At 34.3% G+C, this 8043-nt stretch overlaps 1 long non-coding RNA gene across 1 annotated transcript; it reads left to right on the top strand.

The window, feature by feature from the left end:
* The first annotated feature begins 5946 nt into the window (after positions 1-5946).
* LOC145053093 (uncharacterized) lies at positions 5947-7322 on the top strand. The gene is made up of 2 exons (XR_013684351.1): positions 5947-6136; positions 7074-7322. It is a non-coding gene; the product is annotated as an uncharacterized LOC145053093 (long non-coding RNA).
* The last annotated feature ends 721 nt before the right edge of the window (positions 7323-8043 follow it).

The following is an 8043-nucleotide window of genomic DNA, read 5'->3' as shown; positions in this document are numbered from 1 at the left end:
ATTGTTATGTGCAACCAAATAGAAGAATTTTCAAAGAAAGGGACCAGAGGTGACAATTGTTGGAACTTTGGGGGGCTTGAAGAAAAGAAGAACGAAGAAACACCCAAAAGACGTACTCATGACGTGAACCATCATGAATTCACGACGTGAGTCGAGAGTTTTAGAAGATAAGCATCTGGGTGAAGGAATCCTTGCCGAATACGATTATCTCGAGTTCACGACGTGAGACTGAGATTCTCACGACGTGAATGGTGAATTTGAAGATAATATAAATACCTTTGCCCATTACGATTTGGAGGACTTTTGGGGATAAAGAATAGAGTTCCAAAAGTTGATTTTAGCAGCAGGAAAAGGTTTTGAAGAAGGTTTTCAACACAAGTCCATAATTAGTTTAGTTATTTGTTACTTATGAACATGTCTTCTTATACTTTGATTTGTGTTTGTTTGTTAGTTGCTATTACGAGCAGCTGAATCTAGCTACTCTTGTCTAGCTAGATGAAGCTTCTAACTTATGGATAGCTTAGTTTTATATGGATTTATTATTTGGTGAATTGCTTGTGTTTGATTTATTGTTACCTAGCATGCTTATGTTTGTTGCTCTAGTTGCTTAAATTCATGTTCCGTGTAGCTTAGTTATAATTGACTACATGAACTTGATAACCTAGTAATTTAGTGAACATTGAATTGCTAGAGCTAGGATTAACCAAGATCTTAGTTAGTAATTGAAGTAACCAATTTAGTTGTGCTAGAGAACATACAGTATGACCATAACTGTGTTTGCATCTTACATAGCATATTCATAATCATAATTGGTTATATGTTTAATTATGTGTGACCATACATAGTTATATATGAATTGATTAACTATTGGTAAATTTAGACCTAAATTACTAATATAATAACAACCAACCCAATAATCCATAATTATTAGCTAGCCATAAGGACGAAGTGGATTCGAACTTGATAAGAGTGTTTTTAATTATTGATTGAATTTGAGTTAAGTTAGTCTGATCTTGCAAAATCAGATAAAAACCCCTTTTAGCTGTTAATAGTTAGATTAATTTAATAGAGAACAGAATAATTAATAACACCGTTCCCTGTGATCGACACCCGACTTACCCAAGCTATACTGTAATCTGACTAGGTACACTGCCTATAAGTGCATAGTTAGTCTAAGTTTGTTAGGTTATAAAATATTAAAATTAGTGGGTACTTCCGTGCACATCATGGCTACCTAAGGAAACTCCGATCAATCCCCCCCCCCCCCCGGCTGGGAGGCATCTACCTCATCTCGATCATAAGGATGGGTTCACTATGATGGGGGGGGGGGGGTTAGGGTACTTCATTTTTTTCCTTCCAGAAAAGAATGAAACGCATAGGGGACCATCCTTTTGTTGCGGTATGCTCCTCAGATTTACGGATTCACAAAGGGCCTCAGGCGTCACTTAGTAGACTGACAATGACAAAGGCTTGTGAAACTAGTAGGCCCTTTTGAATTCTCCATGTCCTCCTCTCTAACTCTCATGTGGTGATACCCTTATCTCAAGTCGATCTTAGAGAACCAATATGTGCCCTGCAACCGATCAAAGAGGTCATCAATCTGCAAATAGGTGCTCCCCATGGCGAACTGATCGGTATGATGAACTGCTTGCCCAACAGCTCCTGGAGTTGAGAGGACAACTACTGCATCTCAGGCGGTGCCAGTTGGTATGACACCTTGGCAATTGGGGCTGCCCCCAGAACCAAATCAATCCTGAACTCAACCTACCTCTCCGGAGGTACACCAGGCAACTCCTATAGGAATACATCAACAAATTCACTAACAACCGACACATTTGAAACTGAAGCCTGCTTCCCAACTTGGGCATCAACGACATAAGCAAGATAACCCATACACCCATGTTTAATATACTGTTAAGCTTTGGAAGAAGAACAATAGGTTGATCCCAATCTGGTACCCTCTCCATAAATAACTTGTTCTCCCCCACATGGGGTTCAAACTACTACCCACTGACCCTCACAATCGATCATAGCTTTGAATCACAAGTTAGATAGTTAGTTGAAACTTGTAACAAAGTAAATATAATTGACTTTTGATGATTAAATAATAGTGAACTATTTATGAGTTTGTTTACTACCTTTTGTCACTTGTTTATTATTGTGTTTCACTTTGCATGTTTTACTTCCCGAATAATTCGATTATTCAAATTCCATAGTCGTTTGTACTTTTGGAAATAAGTAGTGAATTAAGACTCTCATCAATTAGATTGTAGATTGTCTAAAGAGTTTTAGACATAGCAATGGCATTGCTGCAATGTTCATGAGTACTTTGAAATGGAGATTTAAGTATTGGATTAACCAAATCATAGAATTCCTTCACGAAATTTATCACAAATAATTCCGAGATGATAATATCTTATAATCTTTAAACGAAGATATATGAGTTGTTGTTTACAAGTCAGTTGTGCATTGATGATGCGTAAACGCGTTAGTAACTTTATGTTATAAAACATATTGTTGTGCATGATGTGATGAATAAATGGTTGAATAATTTAAGTCAAAGTTTATTCGTTCATTTTTCCTTAATGGGAAAAGCAATATCTTTGGGCCCCTTGGTGATTTGGTGTTGACTTATAGTGGCGGACCCGCCCAGGACTAAATTGGTGTGTTCGATTAGAAGTTTTCTGTCATTACAAATCAGAAATCGGGAAACAAAGTCTTGGACAATGAGATTGATTATGTTCCATGTCTCATATCTGAATGATATCTTGCAGAACGGAGGATTATATGATCACTTATCTTAGGACACGTAACTGATTGGGTCAGAGTTCGGCAACGGCTTTTAGAAGTTACAATTTACTGATCGATTCAGAAGTTATACTAGCAATTATAGTTATTAGACTAATCCAAGTGGAAGATTGTTGGATTAGGTGTCTAAGCCCATATCTATAATTGGTATATACTTGAATTGATAGTCGCAAAATCCTTTTGGCCTGCCCTCAAACCTAGCAACTGGATAAGATGATTTTGGAGAAAGAGAGGTTGACTTATTATTTGAGTAATAAATTGAAATAATTGATTTATTAATATATTATAAAAATAATATATTAATTATAAATCATATTGTTTAATTAATAATTAATCAATAATTTATTGGAATTAATTTTGGGATTAACTAGATTAATTAAAAGTGTTGGGACTATTTGGTTATTATTGGATGTTGAAGAAAGAAGGACCAAGGACCTCACTGGATACGAAAATCACTTGGGCAAGCCCAAGAGTTTTCGTCCAAGCCTCTTAATATGAAGGGAATGGGTTGCTTGGTCACCAAGCTAGGGAAATTAGGGTTTCTCCCTTAAGCCCTAGCTTTGGCACCAAGATATCTCAACTATATAAAGGACCTAGCCCTTCACATTTTAGGCTACACTCTTATTCTATAAGCCTAGGCCGAAATTTTTCCTCTCCTCCTCTCTATATTCATCCTCTTACTAGCTTGGGTGTGATTCCATTAGAGGCACGACAATTGTGGTGCCTGCTTCCAAGATATCAAAAAGAAGGTTTTCTTTGTTATTTGCTACAATAACAATAAAGGTATGTTATCTTAAACCCATTTATAGCAAACTTCGATTATACCTAGGGTTAGTGAGGTCTTGTGGTTCAATAGAATATTACATCAATAGTGTGATGACTTAGGTCTTTAGGTTACATGTACCCTTAAGAGTTAAGGATTTATCCACGTTAATACATATAAAACTTATTAGGAGCGACATGTGATGGTTCCATCAAGGATTGGTTTCGTGTTGACATCAAAGAGATGATCGAGAGATATGAGGTATGATTTGGGAATGTGACTACTATGGTATTATGAGGAAAGAGATGGACCAGGTGGGTCCCCTTTTTTCCTTGTAGCTCATAATGTATTTTGATGTATGGGCATTAGGAAAGATACGTGTATAGTATACATATGGTGTGACCCAACTATATTCCTCGTTTTCCTTTCTTTTGCTTTTTGGTGCTGAAATGAAACAAAACTACATTCATTAATGAAAAATGACCATTCTTGTAATTTCTTATACTATTTGTACAACTAGTAGACATATATGTTGAAAATGTGAAAGGTGATAGGGAAAATGCAACTTTTGAGATAAGGTATCTAAAAAGTAACCAGATGTGTTTTGGTAAAAACAAGGCAAACACCAATAGGTTTCTATGAGATTTCTTTGAGATGTACAAGTATCAGAACATGGTTTACGAACATCTGCTTCAATGGATGGAAATATACACAAAAAACCTCAACTAAAAAAGGTTTCCCGATAATAAGAAACTAGGCATAAGGTAAGAACTTCTAAAAAAAAACTCCCCAAGTTGATGGAGAGATCACCAAAACATAAACGAAACACAACTGGGAAGATCTTTGCAAGGTTGAAACACGTCCGAATGAACGAAAAACAGGGCAAATCTGGAGATCTGAGCAATGATGAAGTAGATATTGGCAATAGCCTAGCGAATCTAAACAAATTATGGTAAAAAGGAATAGATCTTGACAAACCTAAGGCGAAATGCAACAAATATGAACAGATCAGGGTGAAAACAAGTTTGAGACCAAGCGAGACAATATATATTCGCTAGAGTCTTATGGATGGCACCAATGAATTGTAATCTAGTATTCAGGATATTATTGTCAGAGATCGAAAATGGTGTCGTTAACGAGTCCTGCACTTGATTCCTAGTTGTCATCAGGTAACAAAACTATTAAAACCTCCCCAGTGATTGTGCACCATGAGCAGGCTCCAACGATCAAGTTAAATCGGTAGATATGAGGAAATGGTTTCTCTAGGAGGGAGAGAACTATCTTGGATGAGGCAAGGGTATGTGTATATAATAAGGTTTGATCTCCTAATGTGAGAGAATTTTGATGGTCGTGGTCCTTCTCCATGGTGGAAGATGTGTTCTATTTATAGGGGACAATCAGGTCAAACCTTAGGCCAACCAAATTCAAACCCAACTAGCAAACGGCTAGGTGAGGCCGCCATGCAGGTGAGGTTGCCAGGCAAGCGAGGGCGCTAGGCAGACGAGGCTACCAGGCGACCGTCAGGTAGGGACGCCATGCAACGCTGACAAGCAGCACTTTCGCTGGGTTGTCAAGCTAATAAACCTATCATTATCAAATAATTTTGACCATTTTGACTTTTTAACTAATGTTGAACGCTTAGCCCTACTAATAATTGGTTTTGACCGAGTCAGTCTACTATGATCGATTACCATTATTCGTAGGAAGTGAGAGATTGTCAAGCATCTAGGCGAATTAATTAGTTATCTATATCGATTTTTTACAACACTACTTAAAACCTTTTCTCTTACTATCATTTCGACGAATAATTTAATTTTTTTTTATCATGGATATACAACACGAAAAAAAAGTTCAAAACTCATCACATAAAACAAGTTTAGAATCTATAAACATGCTTAAAATTCTCTACAATGAACAAGTTTGAAACTTATAAACAAGTTCGAAACTCATCTTTTTAATTTACTTTGTCCGACCAAAATTGCAAGATCGAAACAAAAAATGTAAGTTCAAAACTAACAAAGTTTCGATTTCTATACTTATTTATTTACGAAATTTGCAATGAATAACGGATATATATATATATATATATATATATATATATATATATATATATATATATATATATATATATATATATATATATATATATATATATATATATATTGAAGGGGAAAAGAAATTAAAGTACTTTAAAATGACCAAAAAACCCCCCTAAAGGAGGTGTCAAAAGCACGTTACGGATTTAACAAAAAAAATATCATGATGGGCCAAGTGGGCAAGTTAGCAATAGTTGAGGTACTATAGTGCAATTTTTTCTTTGTCTAATCCCAAAACTAAAAAGCACACAAATTACAAACCCGTGAGTCCGTGACCATTCTTCCCTGTTTTGACGCTGGTGGTGCAACTGCAACTTCTAGAGAGAGAAACAAAACAAGAGAGAAGATGACAAGGGGAAAACAGAAGATCGAGGCGCAGAAGAAAAATGCAGAGAAGAACCAGAAATCAAAAGGATCTCAATTTGAAGCACGTGCCGTTGCTCTCAAAATTACATGCCCAATCTGTAAAGTAAGTTCCTCTTTGCGCGATTTATATGATTGTTTAGGTTTGATTAAGCTGATCGTTTATTTGAATTCTTATTTGGATTTCACATATATGATTAAAAGAAATGATTTATTCTATATGAACAACGGTAATTTTGATGTTGTAGCTGAGAGAGGAAGGAATTCAGAAGATTGTTTGCTTGTTTTAGTTCTATCGGGCTTTAAATTACACAATTGGTTGAACTTTGATCTCTGTTTTGTTTGTATGATTAGAAAATACAATATTCTCTGCATGAGCAAGCAGTATTTTTGGTGTTGTAGCAGAGATAAGTAATTGGAAGTTACACTCTTACGCATGTTGATATAGTGTGTATGTGTTGCTTTTTTAAAATTTGTTTGTATACTTATTAAATTTTGTTTTGAATTCCGATCTGAGTTTGCTTTGGAACAATTAGAAAAAATAGTAAGTCGATATAGACTTATAATGTGTATGTTTTACTTATTGAACTTTGTTTTGAATTCTCATCTGACTTTGATTTGGTAAATTAGAAGAAACGCTTATTATAGAATAGTAATTTTGGTGGTGGAGCACAATAGTTGAAGAAATTTCAAGATACAAATATTGATTTAGTACTGGTTTGCTTGTTTTAGGTGTATTTGACTATTTGGGTTTATTTCTGTTTGAATTTGATCTAGGTTTCATTTGGGTGATTAGACAAGATGATATATTCCATGAATTTATTGCATTTAGATAATTGGAAGTGATAGTATACCTATATGAACAGCAGTAATTTTGGTGTTGTGGCAGAAGCTTGAAACAAATTAGATGATACACATAGATATAGAATCATTTCTTGCTTATTTAAGTTTCATTTAGTTCTAAATGATACTAAATGACCATTTTACCCTTTTGTCCGGAATTAGTACCTAATGGAAAATGCATTGGGGTTTTGACATTTCAGGTGCAGTTAGCAAATGAGAAGCAGCTTGTTGATCATTACAGCTCCAAGCATCCAAAAGAGAAGCCTCCAAGCAACTCTGAATGATCTGATCTGTATGCATTTGGATTGATGCAAAGGTTTGTGTTGTCTGTTTTTCATTTGCATGAAGATAATGATATGTCTAGTGTTTCTTTTGCTTTGACATTTTCATTTCTGCCAAAACCGAGTATAAAAAAGCTTAATTGATATAGAGATGGTTTTGTTTTGTGATGTGTGATTCTAAATCCAAGAAAAATCTACTCAGTTGTTATAGCAATTGGGTTGATCTTTCAAAGTATGATGTGGTAAGAAGAAAAGAATTGGAAGTATAATGTTGTAATTGGGTATGCATCAATAATAAGGAAAAAATAAAATAAAAGTATAATGTTGTAATAGAAAGAAACAGATAGTGATATTTCTTCTTAGCAAATTAATTCATCCACATAAAATATATGATTTGCCTTATACGATAGATGCAAATATGTTGTATCTTATATAGATGAATCAATTTCTTAAGTGGAAAAGACTTATACGATAGTAGCAAATGTGTTGTATTTTATGTTATGGATCAATTTCTTAAGTGTAAATATCATTCTTTTTTTTTTTTTATACTCCATGTATGCTAAAAACAAATACATAATTATTAAGAAAGAGAAAAATCAAGGGTAAAAGTGGACTTATAACTTGCACAACTAGATGAATTGCTAATAATGTAACATCAATTATGAGATAATAATTTTTGTATTAATTTAAAATATTTTTATTATTTTGAACCATATAATTAAAATATTGAAAGTTAAAATTTATAGTAGCCAATGAAATTTATAAAATAAAATCTTCAAAATTAGTACACATGATATAAATGACTTCTAGCCACAGATTATGTGCAACGTGAATTATGTATACTTTTTTAACAGCCACAATTTTATAAAAAAACTAGTAAAGAGCTAGC

Source organism: Lactuca serriola, chromosome 5 (assembly GCF_051521515.1).
Source record: "Lactuca serriola cultivar US96UC23 chromosome 5, Lser_US96UC23_V15, whole genome shotgun sequence".
NCBI lineage: Eukaryota > Viridiplantae > Streptophyta > Magnoliopsida > Asterales > Asteraceae > Lactuca > Lactuca serriola.
The sequence above is the reverse complement of the archived record's forward strand: the minus strand, read 5'-3'. Positions and strand labels throughout refer to the sequence as shown.